Source organism: Euleptes europaea, chromosome 18, assembly GCF_029931775.1.
Source record: "Euleptes europaea isolate rEulEur1 chromosome 18, rEulEur1.hap1, whole genome shotgun sequence".
Lineage (NCBI taxonomy): Eukaryota > Metazoa > Chordata > Lepidosauria > Squamata > Sphaerodactylidae > Euleptes > Euleptes europaea.
The window spans coordinates 33,064,429-33,081,599 of NC_079329.1; positions in this window are offsets into that span (position 1 = coordinate 33,064,429).

Here is a 17,171-nt window from a genome sequence, read left to right on the forward strand (position 1 = left end):
GCCATTTTCTCCAGGTGAATGGATCTCTATCGGCTTGAGATCAATTGTAATAGCAGGAGATCTCCATCGACTACCTGGAGGTTGGCAACCCTATGCCCGCTCCTCCACATGAAGCCTGCTGGGTGACCTTGGGTCAGTCATAGTTCTCTCAGGACTCTTTGAACTGCAAGGATGAGTTGGTATTTGTACCCTGCTTTTCTCTACCATAAGGAGTCTCAAAGCGGCTTACAATTGCCTTCCATTACCCCCCCCCCCAAATAAACATGTGTTGGAAGAAATTTCCCTTTGCCCTCTCCCTCGGTCCTTGATGTAAATGGAAAATCTCTGCTAGCCTACTCACCAAAGCTTAGCTTAGAGATGGGATAATCAGAACAGGCCTTTCATTCCTGCATCGCCCTCAAACATCACATTGAACATATATCAGTAAAACATGCAGGTTTATTAGGCTTACAAGAGATATATAAGGTAAGAGAACAACAACAAGAAAACACAATAATACTTTGGTAAATATTCAAGACAGAAAATAACAGACCCACATAAAATGGACACACTAGCAGACAGACAATCAGAGCGCTCTGGGTCATCCCAAGGAGAGAATGGCAGGAACTGAGAAGCCTGACCTCTTTCCCTAGAATGACAAAATACCAGGATTTTGGGAAGCTCTTTTATAGGTAAAACTGTGGGAGAAAGATTTTTACAACAGCCCTCCTTTCAAGTTTTCCTGGAGATGGGCTTGCCATATTTTTGTTTTGAAGCTTTCTGTTCCCAGAGTTTCTAACAAATGTTTGCCTATGAAGTCTTGTGTATTTTAACACCTTCCCCCAATCTAGCAGATAGATTGCTGCCTGACCAAATGTCTGTTCCCTCATCAAACAATTACAAACATCCTGGTGTGTTTACTTTTGGGTAAACTAGCTCCTTAGCCTGCAATTTCCTCCAACATCAGAGGCCCTAATTGGATCTGGGGTCAGCTAAAAAGTCAGGTATTCTAAGCTAGAGATTACTAAACTTGGTTCTTATTAATCCAAAGTTATACTTTTAATAAAGAAAAAGAATTCAAAGAATTCCCGCCACAACATGCACCTTGTGAGGTAGGTGAGATTGAAGGAGTTTCGAGAGAACTCCTGGCCCAAGGCCACCCAGCAGGCTTCATGTATAGAAATGGAACATCAAACCTGGTTCTCCAGATTAGATGAGATTACTACTCATGTGGTCAATTCAATATCACACAGGTTTGTGTCTGACATATCTCCCTGCAGATTTAAACTGCAGGTTTTTATGCCAGATTTAAACTTGTGTCAAATCCACTGGAGAGAGCAAAACACATGCAGAACAGGGATAATGACCCTGAAGAAACAGGAACTTACAAGCAAAGAAAGTGAGAATGTGGGGAAAGCCCATGGCTCCAAGGCAAATTGAGGCAGCTACCTACACAATCAAACATAAATAGCACTTTCTTAAAATGCATAAAACAATCTAAACAAGTAAAGCATTCCAAAACATAATAAAACCCAACTTGGGGCCTAGTTTCCCATGTAAGGAGCAATGATGGTATGCCTATATTACAATCTCAGGGAGGGGGCTATCGACCCAGGAAATATGGGGGAAGGAAGGAAAGGAAACATGTGGGGGAAGGGGAGAAAAGGCAGAGGAAACGGAGGGGGAACGGGTGGCCAGTACTCTGATGGTACCGTTGCTGTCCTCAACCATAGGCCTGGCGGGACACCTCTCACTCGCTTGGTCACTTGAAACAAATTCTTACCTGCTAGAACTGACTAGGCAAGGAGGTATCATTTGTAGAGTGAGACTGATTCTTCTTAACTGATCTAAGGGGAAATGGTTGCGGCTGACGACTTGAGTTCCACTCTGGCGAAGATGGGCATCCACCTATCAGAAGAGGAGAAGGAGAAGGCTTTGAAGCACATCGCTAGTGATGGTGAGTAGTGAAGAATAGGTCTCCTAAACACATCAACTGTTTGGGAGATAAGCTGGCACTTCAGTGGCATACAATGGATCACAATCCACATTGAAAAGAAGGAATATCCAGAGCAGCCCTTGGGAATGTATACTTTGTTCCAAGACAGATCCTAGTAGAAGCCAGGCTTTATGAAAATGTAGAGTCTTCTTGTGAAGAGACATTCCTGCTTTCGAGGCCCAAAACAGTGGTAGTTGGGTCATATCTGTAGCCAAACCCATTCCAGATACCTAAGCTGCCCCTTCTAGAGCCTTGAGGTCAAAAACAGAAAGTAAATACTGTATTTTACCTGTGGGTTTCTGGTGGGGAAATTGAGGCTGCTGCCCCCTTCCCACCCCTTCCTCCAGGCACCTCGTCCACCTGATCAGTAGGGTTGCCAGCTCAGGGTTGGGAAATACCTGGAGGTTTTTGGGGCAGAGCCTGAGGAGGGTGGGGTTTGGGGAGGGGAGGGACTTCAGTGAAATAGCGTCCAATTGCCAAAGAACCCATTTTCTCCAGGTGAACTGACCTCTGTTGCCTGGAGATCAGTTGTAATAACAGGAGACCTCCAGCTAGTACTTCGAGGTTGGCAACCCTACTGATCAGTCTCTTGTTTTGTGTGCAGCTGAAGGGAAAGTGAGCCTGAAGAGTGCGCTCGAGAACGTCATGGCTACACGGCAACCTGCCATGTTTCAAAGTAAGTAGCACTGCGGGACTTGAAATGGATGCTGTAGATGCACATTCAAGGGTACCATGCTGGTCCAAAGAGAAATCTTGAAAACGAACCACAGAGAACCTTTTGTTAGATCCAACTAAAACTGTACCAAAACAAAACAGGCGAGGGAAACAGCCATGCATAAAAGATCTCAGATATAAAACACAATTGCCCACTCGGTGAATAATGCTACAAAGAAATAATAATGCTTTCTGTTGACCGTTATACACTTTTGAAACAAGTACCAGAAATTAACAATACAATGACCATCTGTAAAGCACAGCTCATACAGTCTTACAGCTGAACACACCCAATTATAATTTTTCTTCCTTATTTAGTAAGAGTTAGAAACTGTTGACGCAAAATTGTTATATTTTAAAAATGAATGTGCAGACCTCTGCGTCCTTTTCCGCACATTCGTTTGTAAAATATATCAACTTGACATAGCTGAGGGCCTCAGCATGCCTTAGTGTGGCCCTGAACATGTTGCATCTTTCCACCTCCCTCAGGCAGCAGGTTGTGGTGACTTAAAAGATGCTGTCTGGATTCTGGAACAGCACAACAGGCAAACTACTCCAGGAATTTCTGTCACCCTCTGGGTTTACTAACTGACTTGTTCATCCCTTTCCCAGGCTGGTAGGGTTGCCAACTCCGGGCTGGGAAATACTGGAAGATGTTGGGGGTGGAGCCTGAAGAGGGTGGGGTTGGGGAAGGGGAGGGACTTCAATGGGGTATAATGCCATAGAGTCCACCTTCCTAAGCAGCCATTTTCTCCAGGGGAACTCATCTCAGTCACCTGGAGGTCAGCCGTAATAGTGGGAGATCGCCAGCCACCACCTTAAGGTTGGCATTCCTCAGGTTGAATCCGTATCCACCTTACCGCTGATATTTTCTCTCCCTGTAGAAGACCGGGTTGCTGTTCAAGATCTGGAAGGCATCCTGGCCAGCATGGGCATCGACCTCACAGCCAAAGAGCTGCAGGAAGCATTAAAATATGCCCCTGTGGATGGTCAGTATGGTCGGGGAAGGAGGGGATATAGAGGGATGGTTTTCTCCACCCGTTTGTCATGGTAAACAGCAGTTGTGAAACCCAGTTAATATTATTTGAAACAAACTGCAGGTATACAAAGAATTCAACATGTGTGCACAATGCATAAAACACACAGGGAGCATGCCTGGCACCCAGCCACATTTCTTGCAGGGAGGATATCGCAGCCGGCTGATTAGTGCTTTCAGTGTACTTTTAAATGTTTCTCCAAAAGTTGTTAAAGAAATTGCTTTCAGCTTTCTATCCCACCCTCCCCCAGAAGTGCTGGAGCTGGGTGTGGGGATGACGGGATGAAATTAAACCAGCGACTCCTGAGTCCTTCCCAGAAACACTTCCTCCGTTCCTGCCTACCGGCCTGTGCCTCATGTGGGTGTCTACTGGGATTATTTCCCCCTCCCCCAATAAGATCTCCTTTTTTCCTTGCAGCGAATGGGAAGGTAAACTTGGGAGAATTTATGAAGGGGGTCAAAGCAGTCCAGCCTCATCCCAAGACTGGTAAGTTAATAAGCCAGCTACAACGTCCTGTGGAGCCCGCGTGGTATACTTTTTAAGAGCAGTGGACTCTAATCTGGAGAATCGTGTTTGATTCCCCACTTAGGGTTGCCAGATCCCTCTTTGGCACCGGTGGCAGATTTTTGAGTTGGAGCCTGAGGAGGGTGGGGAATGGGGAGGGGAGGGACTTCAATGTCATGTAGTTCAATTCCCAAAGCGGCCATTTTCTCCAGGTGAACTAATCTCTATCGGCTGGAAATCAATTGTAATAGAATGAGATCTCCATCGATTACCTGGAGGTTGGCAACCCTATTCCCACTCCTCCACATGAAGCCTGCTGGGTGACCTTGGGCCAGTCATAGTTCTCTCAGAACTCTTTGAACTGCAAGGATGCGAAGAAGAATTGGTATTTGTACCCTGCTTTTCTCTACCATAAGGAGTCTCAAAGCAGCTTACGATCACCTTCCCTTACCACCACCACCCAATAAACAGGCACCTTGTGAGGTAGGTGAGACTGAAAGAGTTTCGAGAGAACTGTGACTAGCCCAAGGTCACCCAGCAGGCTTCATGTGTAGGAGTGGGAAGTCAAACCTGGTTCTCCAGATTAAAGACTGCCACTCATGTGGTCGATTCAATATCACACAGGTTTGTGTCCGGCATATCTCCCTGCAGATTTAAAGTGCAGGTTTTTATGCCAGACATAAACCTGTGTGATATCAAATCCACTAGAGAAAGCAAAACACATGCAGAACGGGGGGGGGGGGGCTCTGAAGAAACAGGAAAGTGAGAATGTGTAAAAAGCCCATGGTTCCACGGCAAATTGAGGCAGCGCAACCTCTCCACTTGCATCTTAAGGATGAACAAAGACAAGAGGTCTTTGACCCTTCTTCTTAAGGCCATAGTCTCCTTCTCAGGGTCTCCAGGGTACAGGATAAATTCTCAGTGGGAGGGACCAGAGGATAGGGTGCAGGCTCTTTTCCACTTGGCTTTAAAGATTTTGCTATTCGCCCCACCCCATGTTCATCAGACTTCACTCTGGAGGAACAACCACAAATAGGCCTTCCCCCCCCCCCAGCCCAGCTGGTACATCATCTGTCACCACCAGATACCAGTGCACCCTGCCCCAACCCACCAGAGTCTAACCCTGATCTGCCGGACACCACCTGTTGTGTCCCAGACACCTTCCCCCCATCCCCTCGTGTCTTGGGCTCTGAGCCTCAAAGGAGCAGCCAGCTGAGGCTGTGTTACTGTTGTGTTAAATCCTCACCGTGTTGGAAGGGGTTCCTTGGGTCTTTAACAGGGCTTCGATTCCTGGTGAGTCCTTACTTTCCCCCTTGTTTTTTCTATGTATTATTAAAAACTATATAACCATTAAAAGAATACAGGTTGGGTAACCCTTTCTGCCTACCAGCCTGTGCCTCATGTTGGGATCTCCTGGGATTGTCCGCCCCGTCCCCCCCTTAATGAGATCTCTTCTTTCCCTTGCAGTGGATGGGAAGGCAAACTTGGGAGAATTTACGAAGGGGGTCAGAGCAGTCCAGCCGCATCCCAAGACTGGTGAGTTAACCAGAAGGGTTGGTTTTTATATGCCAACTTTCTCTACCACTTAAGGAAGGATCAAACCAGTTTACAATCTCCTTCCCTTCCTCACTCCACAACAAACACATTGTGAGGTAGGTGGGGTTTAGAGAGCTCTAAGAGCACCATGACTGGCCCAAGGTCACCCAGCAGGCTTCATCTGTAGGAGTGGGGAATCAAATCCGGTTCTCTAGATTAGAGACCACTTCTCCAAACCGCTGCTCTTAACCACTACACCACGCTGGCTACAATGCCCTGTGGATTCTTTTCTCTATCAGTTTGTCATGGTAAACAGCAGTTGTGAAACCCAGAGAATATTATTTGAAACAAACTACTAGTATACAAAGAATACAACATGTATGCACAATGCATAAAACACACAGGGGAGCATGCCTGGCGCCCAGCCACATATCTTGCAGGGAGGATAACGCAGCCATCTGATTAGTACTTTCAGTGTACTTTCAAATTTCTGCTCCAAAAATTCTTAAGAAATTGCTTTCAGCTTTCTATCCCATCCTCCCCCAGAAGTGCTGGAGCTGGATGTGGGGATGATGGGATGATATTAAATCAACTACTCCTGAGTCCTTCCCAGAAACATTGCCTCCATTTCTGCCTACCAGCCTGTGCCTCATGTGGGTGTCTCCTGGGATTATTCTCCCCCCCCCCCGCCCTCAATGAGATCTATTCTTTTCCTTGCAGTGGATGGGAAGGTGAACTTTGGAGAATTTACGAAGGGAGCAGTCCAGCCACATCCCAAGACTGGTGAGTTAATAACCTGACTACAATGCCCTGTGGGGCCAGCGGGGTGTGGTGGTTAAGAGCGACGGACTCTGATCTGGAGAACCGGGTTCGTCCTCACTCCTTCACATGCAGCCTGCTGGGTGACCTTGGGCTAGTCACAGTTCTCTCAGAACTCTCTGAACTGCAAGGATGTGAAGAAGGAATTGGTTTTTATACCATGCTTTTCTCTACCATAAGGAGTCTCAAAGCAGCTTGCAATCGCGTTCCCTTACCGCCCCCCAACAGGTAACTGGTGACATAAGTGGGGCGGAGAGAGTTCCGAGAGAACTGTAACTGGCCCAAGGTCACCCAGAAGGCTTCATGGATAGGAGTGGAGAAACCAACCTGTTTCTCCAGATTAGAGTCTGTCGCTCATATGGAAGACTGGGGAATCAAACCTGCTTTTCCAGATTAGAGTCTGCTGCTCTACTACACCATGCTGGCTCTCACAGGGTGAGGTTCAGGACCTCTTAACTATGCCCACGGTAACGCCAACTACTTCTTTGGGGTCAGGAAGAAATTTTCCTCTAGGCCAGATTGGCCAGGGATCCTGGGGGATATTTGCCTTCCTCTGGGGCCTCTGGGATTGGTGGGGGAAGTCGTTGTGAATGCCCTTGTTGTGTAGGAATCTCCTTAGAGCATCATTTTCATTGCCAGAGCACAGCATTTTAATTTTAGATTTTTGGCAAAGGGGGCACACACACACCTTGAGCATATGCAAAGTAAATTTATCATCTTTGTTAACTCATCAAGGCCTCAGTTTCTGCCTACTGACCTGTGCCTCATCTAGGTGTATCCTGGGATTGTTCCCACCCCACAAATGAGATCTCTTTGCCTTGCAGTTAATAAGCCGACTACAATGCCCTGTGGAGCCAGCGGGGTGTGGTGGTTAAGAGCGACGGACGCTAATCTGGAGAATCAGGTTAGATTCCCCACTCCTCCACATGAAGCCTGCTGGGTGACCTTGGGCTAGTCACAGTTCTCTCAGAGCTCTCTGAACTGCAAGGATGTGAAGAAGAAGAGTTGGCTTTTATACCCTGCTTTTCTCTACCATAAGGAGTCTCAAAGCGGCTTACAATGTCCTTCCCTTACCGGCCCCCCCAACAGGCACCTTGTGAGGTAGGTGAGACAGAGAGTTCAGAGAGAACTGTGACTAGTCCAAGGTTACCCAGCAGGCTTCATCTGTAGGTGTGGGAAATGAAACCTGTTTCTCGAGATTAGAGACTGCCGTCCTCAGCCACTGCACCATGCTGGCTCTCATGGGGTGAGGTTCAACATCTCTTAACTATGCCCATGGTAATGCCAATGCTGCTTTGGGGTCAGGTAGAAATTTTCCTCCAGTCCAGATTGGCCAGGAATCCTGGAGGATTTTTGTCTTCCTCAGGAGCCCAGTGGCGCAGAGTGTTAAGCTGCAGTACTGCAGTCAAAAGCTCTGCTCACGACCTGAGTTCGATCCCTACGGAAGTTGGTTTCAGGTAGCCGGCTCAAGGTTGACTCAGCCTTCCATCCTTCCGAGGTTGGTAAAATGAGTACCCAGCTTGCTGGGGGTAAAAGGAAGATGACTGGGGAAGGCACTGGCAAACCACCCCATAAACAAAGTCTGCCTAGGAAACGTCGGGATGTGACGTCACCCCATGGGTCAGGAATGACCCAGTGCTTATACAGGGGACCTTTACCTTTTTTACCTGGGGCCTCTGGGTGTGTGTGTGGGTGGGGGAGATGGTTGTTAATTCCTGTGTTGTGCAGGCAGTTGGACTAGATGATCTTGAGGTCCCTTCCAGCTCTATGTTTCTATGTGCACCTTTTGCAATAAAAAGTAGACCCCCCCCCCACCCATTTCAGATGCATGAACAAAGAAACATGGCTGTCCACATCATATTTAGTTTTACCCTAACTGATTAATGAGAATTAATCTGACATTCTAGGCGATTTATCAAAACTGTTCCAGGACTCTGTCCCTCATTAGTGCTACATGGGGGTCTACATCTGAGTCGTGCCTTCTCTGACAAGTTGTTTCTTCCCTTCAGCTGAGGGGACGATGGATGACCTGAAAGGAGTAAAACGAGACCTGAAAGGAGTAAAACAAGAGATCCCAAAGATGCCCTCGATAAAGCCAGATAGAGGGATCAAAGGAGGTATTGAACAAGGCTGAAGGGAAAAGCAGAGTTAGGGAAGAACAAGCCTGAGAAAGAAAAGTTCATGAAACCGTTCCTGTAACTAGGTTTGGGGAGAATCCCTGTGGCCTGAACCTTTGTTGCAGTTGTGTGTGTGTGTTAAGTGCCATCAAGTCGCTTCCAACTCATGGTGACCCTATGAATGAAAGTCCTCCAAAATGTCCTATCTTTGTTAGCCTTGCTCAGGTCTTGCAAACTGAGGGCTGTGGCTTCCTTTATTGAGTCAGTCCATCTCTTGTTGGGTTTTCCTCTTTTCCTGCTGCCCTCAACTTTTCCTAGCATGACTGTCTTTTCCAGTGACTCTTCTCGTCTCATGATGTGACCAAAATACAATAGCCTCAGTTTCGTCATTTTAGATTCTAGGGTCAGTTCGGGCTTGATTTGATCTATAACCCACTGATTATTTTATTTTTTTGGCAGTCCACAGTATCCGTAACACTCTCCTCCAACACCACATCAGCTTTCTTCACTGTCCAGCTTTCACACTCATACATAGTAATAGGGAATACGATGGCATGAATTAATCAGGTCTTGGTGGCCAGTGACACATCCTTACACTTCAAAAAAATTTCTAGCTCCTTCATGGCTGCTCTTCCTAGTCTCAATTTTTTTCTGATTTCTTGGCTGCAGTCTCCCTTTTGGTTGATGGTGGAGCCAAGGAATAGAAAGTCTTGAACAATTTCAGTTTGCTGCTGTTACCAGTGAAGAAACTGAAATGACTTTTTCTTCCCCCAGATTTGGTTTCACTATCAAGCAAACGCCTCTCTTATACCTGGAGATGCTTTGTAGACAGATACAGAAAGGCAACTGCAGTTTTGTACCAGGATGGAAACAGAAGTTTTTATGCCCCATCCTTTCTTTTTCTCATGGCATATTTTAATGGAGACAAGGATATAGAACAGAAAACAGAACCTTTATTGGCATTAACAGTAACAAAACAAACATGTAAAGCAGCTAGATATGGATCTAAAAAAGAATAAATACACAGTTCATCGGTAAATATTATAATAAACAATTAAATGAGGGTTCCCCTCCTTCTTTCTCCCTCCTTTAGGACCTTGGCCAGGAACTCGGCTACTTGAGTGGTAACTTCAAAGCTTTTGTCATCCAATAAATGGGCTATGTTTCCAGTAGTCATTGCAATAGTAAATTGAGGAAGGGAGCTAATTAAGCTGCATCGAAGCTGTGTGAAAAGTGGACAGTACAAGAGAATATGTTGTATTGTGTCAGGTTCTTTGCATTGACACCTACAATATCTTGCTTCGTGTGGTATTCCCTTGTATCTACCACTAACAATAGCTGAAGGGAATATATTAAATCTGGCCATCAAAAATGCTCTACGGTGAGAGGGTATAGTTAAGTTAAAAAAATACTGGGCCATAGAGTTTGTTTGATAAGAAAGGCCTAAAAAACGAGGGGAGCAGATACCTTCAGCACCGGCTTTTATTATTTGGGAATCACTGTCCCATATCCTTTTTTGGATTGACCTAAAAATATATAATTCACTGGAATTGGACAAGGAATCAAGATCAATCCCGAGTGATCTGATCCTATTTAAGATAAGCCGAGACCATCTAGAAACAGTTGAGTCAGTATGTAAAACTGCCAATAAACTACTTGGGGGGGATCGAAAATGAGAGCGTAACCAGTATTTGATAGTAGTGATCCAAGCACCAGATTCTATCGTGTGCAGTCCCAGCTCAGCGCACAGAGAGAAATAACAAACAGAGTTTGTGACGCCAAGGATGCGTCTCAAAAAAACTGCCCTGAGACGCTCCACTTCTTTATTAAAACCCTGGATCCAAACTTGGATTCCATACAAAAGTTGCGGAATCACAGTGGCTTGGAAAATCTGTAAGGCGGCCGGAACAAAATGGTTACCCTTCTTATAGTAAAAACGAGTTATTGCAGCCATCTTATTGACAAGGATATAGATGAAGAGACATTATATCGATGGTCAGCCTTAATTTCATCTAAAGCAGGGGTGTTCAACTCAATTGTTTTGAGGGCCGGATATGACATAAATGTCACTTGGTTGGGCCGGGCCAAGCCTCGCCAGCCCAGATCGTGAGTGGGGTGGGGGGCTGCCTCCATCTGTCTCGTGGGCTGGATAAGAACTCTCAAGGGGCCAGATCCAGCCCGAGGGCCTTATGTTTGACACCCCTGATCTAAAGAAAGATGTTTCAGTAATGTTATTTACGTGTCAAATCTGTTTTACCCTTCCTCCAAGGAGCTCCAGATTTTATTCTCATAATGATGTGTTGTATTTATATCCTGCTGTTCCTTTAGAGGCTTAGATCTACTTAACCTGAGGCTCCCACTGGTCTCTGATCCAGCCGATGTCTAAGACAGGCATTCAAAGAGCAACCCTGTGAAACTGTTAGGTTCAGAATGACATGTACAAGTCTGTACAGTGAGATTCGTACAAGTCTATACAGTGAGATTCATGGCTTTGAGCAGAGTGCTGAATCCAGGTCTTTTCAAGAGTAAAATCATGCATCATGTTTTGGTGCAATGGGGCTGCTCTGGAAGCACCCTCATTGCACAGTCCTAACTAATCTGTTCCTCTGTACAAATTTGAAGAAAAAGCTGGCTGTTTCACAATGCCGATTGGCTAAAGCCCTCCACCAAGGTCACCAAAAAAGCTCCCACAATCCCTAGTACAGAAGCTGTCTGTTTGCGGTGCTTATTGGCTAAATACCCCTGTCACCAAGAATGCTCCCACAATCCCTAGCTAGTACACTTTTGAATTTTTAGGGGGGAAAGTAATCATTTTTTATTAATAAGGGGACAAACAAACAAATAAATGTGTTAACATTCATGCAATAGTTTTTAAAATAAAAATGTAAAAGGCAGATAGGCCACCTGGAGTGTGGGAAGAGGGCTCAACTAAACGTTGAGTCCTCTCCAGGTACACCTCGCTGGCTCACAAGGTTGTCTTAAGGCCCAGGGACTTTCACAACCAGAGGCTTAACCAAGTGGTTGACTGTTGCCAACATTTCTCTCTCTTTCTGTCTCACAGAGTCAAGGGTCGACGTTGACAGCTTGGATACCGTCTTGCTGGAAATGGGGGTGCATTTAACCCCCAAGCAGCTGCACGAGGCAATGAAATATGCACCAGTGAATGGTTGGTGGATTTGGATCTTTTAAAAAAAAATTAATAATTCAAAAAGAAAAAGAAAAGGGGAGGGGAAAATTAGGAAGAGATAAAAGAAATGATATACAAATCATTCAACATTTCTTCTTTTTTTCCTTCCTTGGCACCCAGAATATGTTGTGGTAAACTCACTAAGACATTAAAAACTGCCTATTAAAATGTTATCGAATGTTTTCAACATTTTTTGTCCTGTCTTCTTCTCTTCTTCTCTTCCTTTCTTCTCAATGCACAAACTCAGTTATAACCCAAATTGGGTTGTGATAAACGTAACACAGTGAGACATACCTATATTTGTAAAATTGCAAGTGGATATTTACAATATGATTTAAGACTATAACCTCTAATATCATTTTAAGATAAACATAATAAAGTCAATAATATTGATAGAACAGCTTCCATCTCTCTTGGAATAAATCAGGTTTCATGTTTACTTGATTTGTAAGCTTGGCCATTAAAGCAAATTCATAAAGTTTGTCCTTCCATTCTGATATTTTTGGTATAGTTGAAAGTTTCCAGTTTCTGGCAAAGATAATTCTGGCAGCTGAAATTGCATATTGATAAAGTTCTTTCTGAGAGTTGTCAATTTGAGGTGGAATTATGTTTAACAAAATGTATTTTGGATCTTTTTTGAAAAGACACATTCTTGGAAACAGAATACTGGTCGGGATGACCCTTGGCCCAACTCAGCAATAGGGTTGCCAGGTCTCCCCTGGCTACCAGTAGGGGATGGGGGGAGTAGGGTGGCCAGATCCAGGTTGGGAAACTCCTAGAGACTTGGGGATGAAGCATGGGGGAGGGGAGGGATCTCAGTGGGGTACAATGCCACAGAGTCCACCTTCCAAAGCAGCCATTTTCTCCAGGGGAACTGATCTCTGTAGTTTAGAGATCAGTTGTAGCTCCAGGAGATTTCCAGCGTTCCATATTTGGCTATTAAATATATGTGTATGACATCATATGACAAATATGGTGGTGTCTGCAGAGAGGGCAATATAGTTGGCCTGTACTTAAGCCCATTATGGCTCAGGAGAGGATGAGTTCCCCCCAGAAGCACACTTTGAGTAGCATCTCCTTAGCAACCCACAAAAGTTCCTGTTCAGCACTACAGGAAAATATGCAAGAGTGTACATTGCTCATCCCCCCCAGGTTTGGATCATGTTGGCAGAGTAGCTGATCTTCACAAAAGTCAAGACAAAAGATTTTTTTAAAAAAATAACCCCTTTTTCTGGCTTTATCCCCCTGTCAGCAATTAATTTCTCTGGAGAACTACTTTCAGTCTAGAGTGACTGCTACAGGGGCCAATGATCTAACCTCCCAAATGAACAGCTGGCAAACTCAGATATTCCCACTGCATACCTTTCTTGCCCTGGGCTGGGAGAGCTGGCAGAGAGGATCCTGTAGTTGTTTTTAAACTGATTGACCTGTGGGCCATTTCTAATGACGTGTCTGTATGTTTGTTGATCCAGACAAATGTTAGGACCTGTAGCATTAACTATGGCCTTTTATGCATGGCTGTTTCCCTCGTGCATGTACCCTGACTACTTTGAGGCTTTGTTTTGATTATGCATGCATTTTCCAACCTTCAGAGGTCACCTTTCTCTCCCCATGCATTTCCATACATTTTCCCTGTGTTTTCTGGATGCTGGCTAACCAGCATCCAGGAAACACAGGAAAACGCACAGGGAGAGCAAGACAACCTCTGAAGGTGGAAAATGCATGCATAATCAATTCAAAGCCCCCAAAGTAGTCGGGGAGGGGGGGAGAGGGTGACCGTGAAGGGAAAAGCCATGCATAAAAGGCCTGTCTGGGCCTTTCGGAAGGGTGCAGATTCGGGGGGGGGGGTTCATGCCATTCAGTTTGGCATATGCCAAAGTAGTCATAGAATTTGTTTTGACACCTTGACCTCTAGATTTCTACTCACCACCTTCCCATCCACTTAACCCTTTTGAAGATCATTTGGCTTCTGTTGTTCCCTTGCAGCTGATGGGAAGGTGGACTTGGAAGCGTTTAAGAAAGGTGTGAGAGACATTATGAAAACTGGTGAGTTGAGACTTGGCTATTTAAAGCACAAACCAGAGTGCAGAACAGCAAAGTGTCCTCAAAGCATTCAAGGTCAGATGTCTTTTTTTTATTAGGTGGAAGTCTTAAAAAACTGAAATCCTTCCATTCTTACACTGCGCTTACAAGAGCCAAAGAAGTATATATTTTAAGGCTTCCCATTAGGACAGACTTTTTGTTATCAGACTTTTTAAAGCAGGGTCCACATCTAAACATAGGCCTGTTTCCCTCGTGGTCTAAATGGAGGGATGTTTCCCTCGTGGTCACGCCTAACTACTTCAGGGCTTTGTTTTGATTATGCATGCATTTTCCGACTATCAGAGGTTGCCTTGCTTTCCCCACGCATTTTCCCTATGTTTTCCGGATGCTGTTTAGCCAGCATCCAGAAAACGTGGGCAAAACACATGGAAATGCTTGGGGAGAGCAAGGTGACCTCTGACAGTCGGAAAATGCATGCATTTTCAAAACAAAGCCAGGAACTGGTTTGGGGGGAGGTGACTGCAAGAGAAACAGCCATGCATAAAAGGCCTTAATGTAACTTTTGGGACACACTTGCAAAGCAACTCCTCTTTTCCAACCTAAAAAATGCAGGAATCTCACTACAATTAACACTTTAACAAGTTTATGCTTTATTTTCCATGCTTAGTATTTGTAGAGATACAAGTGGGGACCCAAGTGTACTTGCCGGGAAAGAGATATCCAATTCATTCCTCCCGCGTGGTCCCCGGTCACTTTATACAGTGCGACTGATGAACACTAATCCCTTCTCAATCCATACCTAACCAAAGTTTTTCCCCCTCCCCTTTTGTTAAAGAAAAAAGGGTGGATGCCAGCAAACTGAAGTCTGCCCTGGCTGACATAGGAATCCATTTGACCCCGCAGGAGGTGCAGCGAGCTCTCAGGCTGGCAACAGTTAACAGTGAGTGTGCCTCCATGGCCCCGTTTCCTTGAGAGCCAGTGTGGTGTAATGGTTAAGAGTGGTGGTTTGGAGAGGTGTATTCTGATCTGGAGAACCGGGTTTGATTCCCTACTCCTCCACATGAATGATGGAGGCTAATCTGGTGAACTGGATTTGTTTCCCCACTCCAAGAGGGACTGTCCATGAATTTTCATGCTGAAAAATGTCAAGCCTAATTCTTTTTGGACTGTTGAGCTATAAAGGTAAAGTGTGGGGTATGATGTATCTTGTAATGACATCAACAGTGATGTAAAGTACTAGGGGAAAGCCACAGTGAAAGAGAGGAAAAATCAGTTTGGGGATGAGCAGGATTTCAGGGTCAGAGTCTTTTCCATGAAGAGTCTTTTTTCTTTATAGAGGATGGGACGGTGAACCTGAAAGACGTCTTGTGGGCTGCCCAAGCCATCCCCAGCATTAAGAGTGAGTTTTAACCTCAAAGGGGAAATTGGGGAGGCAGTGAGGTGGAAGGACTGCTGGGCCGAGCCATGGAGGCTGCATAACTCGAGCGGAATGAGATGTGAAGTGTTTCAACATAAGAAATGGTACCCATTTGGCTCCAGTGTCTACCCAAATGCTCCCCCCCCCCAGTTCTATTTTTGTATTTTATACATTTTATTTTCAACATAAAAATAAAGAAATCCACTCACAGAACCATCCAAAAAGAAGTTGACCTATTATAATCTTAACCTGGTTAATTTACAGTATGAAAATGATAATACCATCTTAATAGATGACCAAAAAGAGACACATCCACATCACTAGATACACTCCAACATCTGTTGTTGCACATCACAATATGGATTATGGTAGTTCCAGTATTTAAACAAATGGCAACTGTATTTCTACAGATTTTCAGGCTGAACATGATTTTCATATCCACACATATTTATTAGTTGTAATCTTGTTACATACGAAAATACGAAAAGAAATATGAAAAGAAAATACGAAAATAAAATGATCAGTACATTTTATGAGGTTTTGTTGCTATCACTAGTTGTGGACATTGGGAGGGAGCAGAGGAAGGGGATTTCCCTCCGTGAGAAGGGATTTTCCTCAGTGGATACCAGGGTTGCCACATTGCCTGTTTTGGCAGGCAACCACCCGCCACCAGCCTATGGCCCTCACCGTTACTCAAATAAGCAGAAGGAGTGAAAACAGAGAGGGGAAGCAGCATTGCCCGAAACCATGATGTTGCTTCCAAGTGAGTACCTGGAACTGACAGCACCAGGTCACTTGATGCTCTAGGAATTTCCCCAATTGTTATGGTTTTTGCCATATAGATGGGGAAAATTTCTACAGCATCATGCAACGTGGGTGTCATTTCTGGTTACTCAGCCTAAAAACAGTATCACAGCATTGCATGACCCCAACGCTCACTGGATGCTAGCTAAATGCTGGCAAAACTATGAGAAGACCAACATGTGGGCCAGTGATACAAAGCCCTCTCTCAACCCTTATGAGAAGTCCAAGAAAGCAACTCTGTTAAGTCCAATAGAAGATAAAGGAAGGGAGAAATAAGGGTTGGTTCATCTGCAAAAAAACAACAACCCCAAATTAATAGGATGCCCATGAGAGAATCCCCTCTATTGGAGGGGGAAGCTGATAACCAAACTGGTTTGTCTGTAATCAAATGCACTTTGAAACTCGTTAGGGCTTACTTCTAAGTAAGCTTGCACAGGATTGGACTTTAAATGTGTTGTTACATATTTCAGTTTACTTTTTTGTGAACTGAGGCAAGGTTAATTAATTAAGCTTTTTGCAGGGGGGGTTAGGTTGTCTCATTTATCTCTATTTACAAAAAGTTCAGGATACGTTTTGCCTGTATTCCCACCCACCCCAGTGAGGGCTGGGTGTTCAAGTGGGGAGTATCCTGTGCCTCTGTAGGGTGAAATACAAATCTGAATCAATGGGAGGAAGAAACCAATGTCGCTGATAAGCCTTTGAAGTGGCATCTAATGTGAGCAGCACGCTGGTGTAATGGTTTTGGGGAGACCCAGGTGCAGGAGCTGAGGAGGCTCTGTGGATACAAGATAAAATGTGGGCCTGAGGTAAGGTTGCCAACAGTCCTGGAGGAAAATGTTTTGCCCCTTTAATAAAGAAGAATTGGTTTTTACATGCTGACTTTCTTTATCTTTTAAGGAGAATCAAACTGGCTTACAATCACCTTCCCTTCCCCTCCCCACAATGGAAATCCTGTGGGGTAGGTGAGGCAGAGAGAGCTCTAAGAGAGCTGTGACTAGCCCAAGGTCACCCAGCTGGC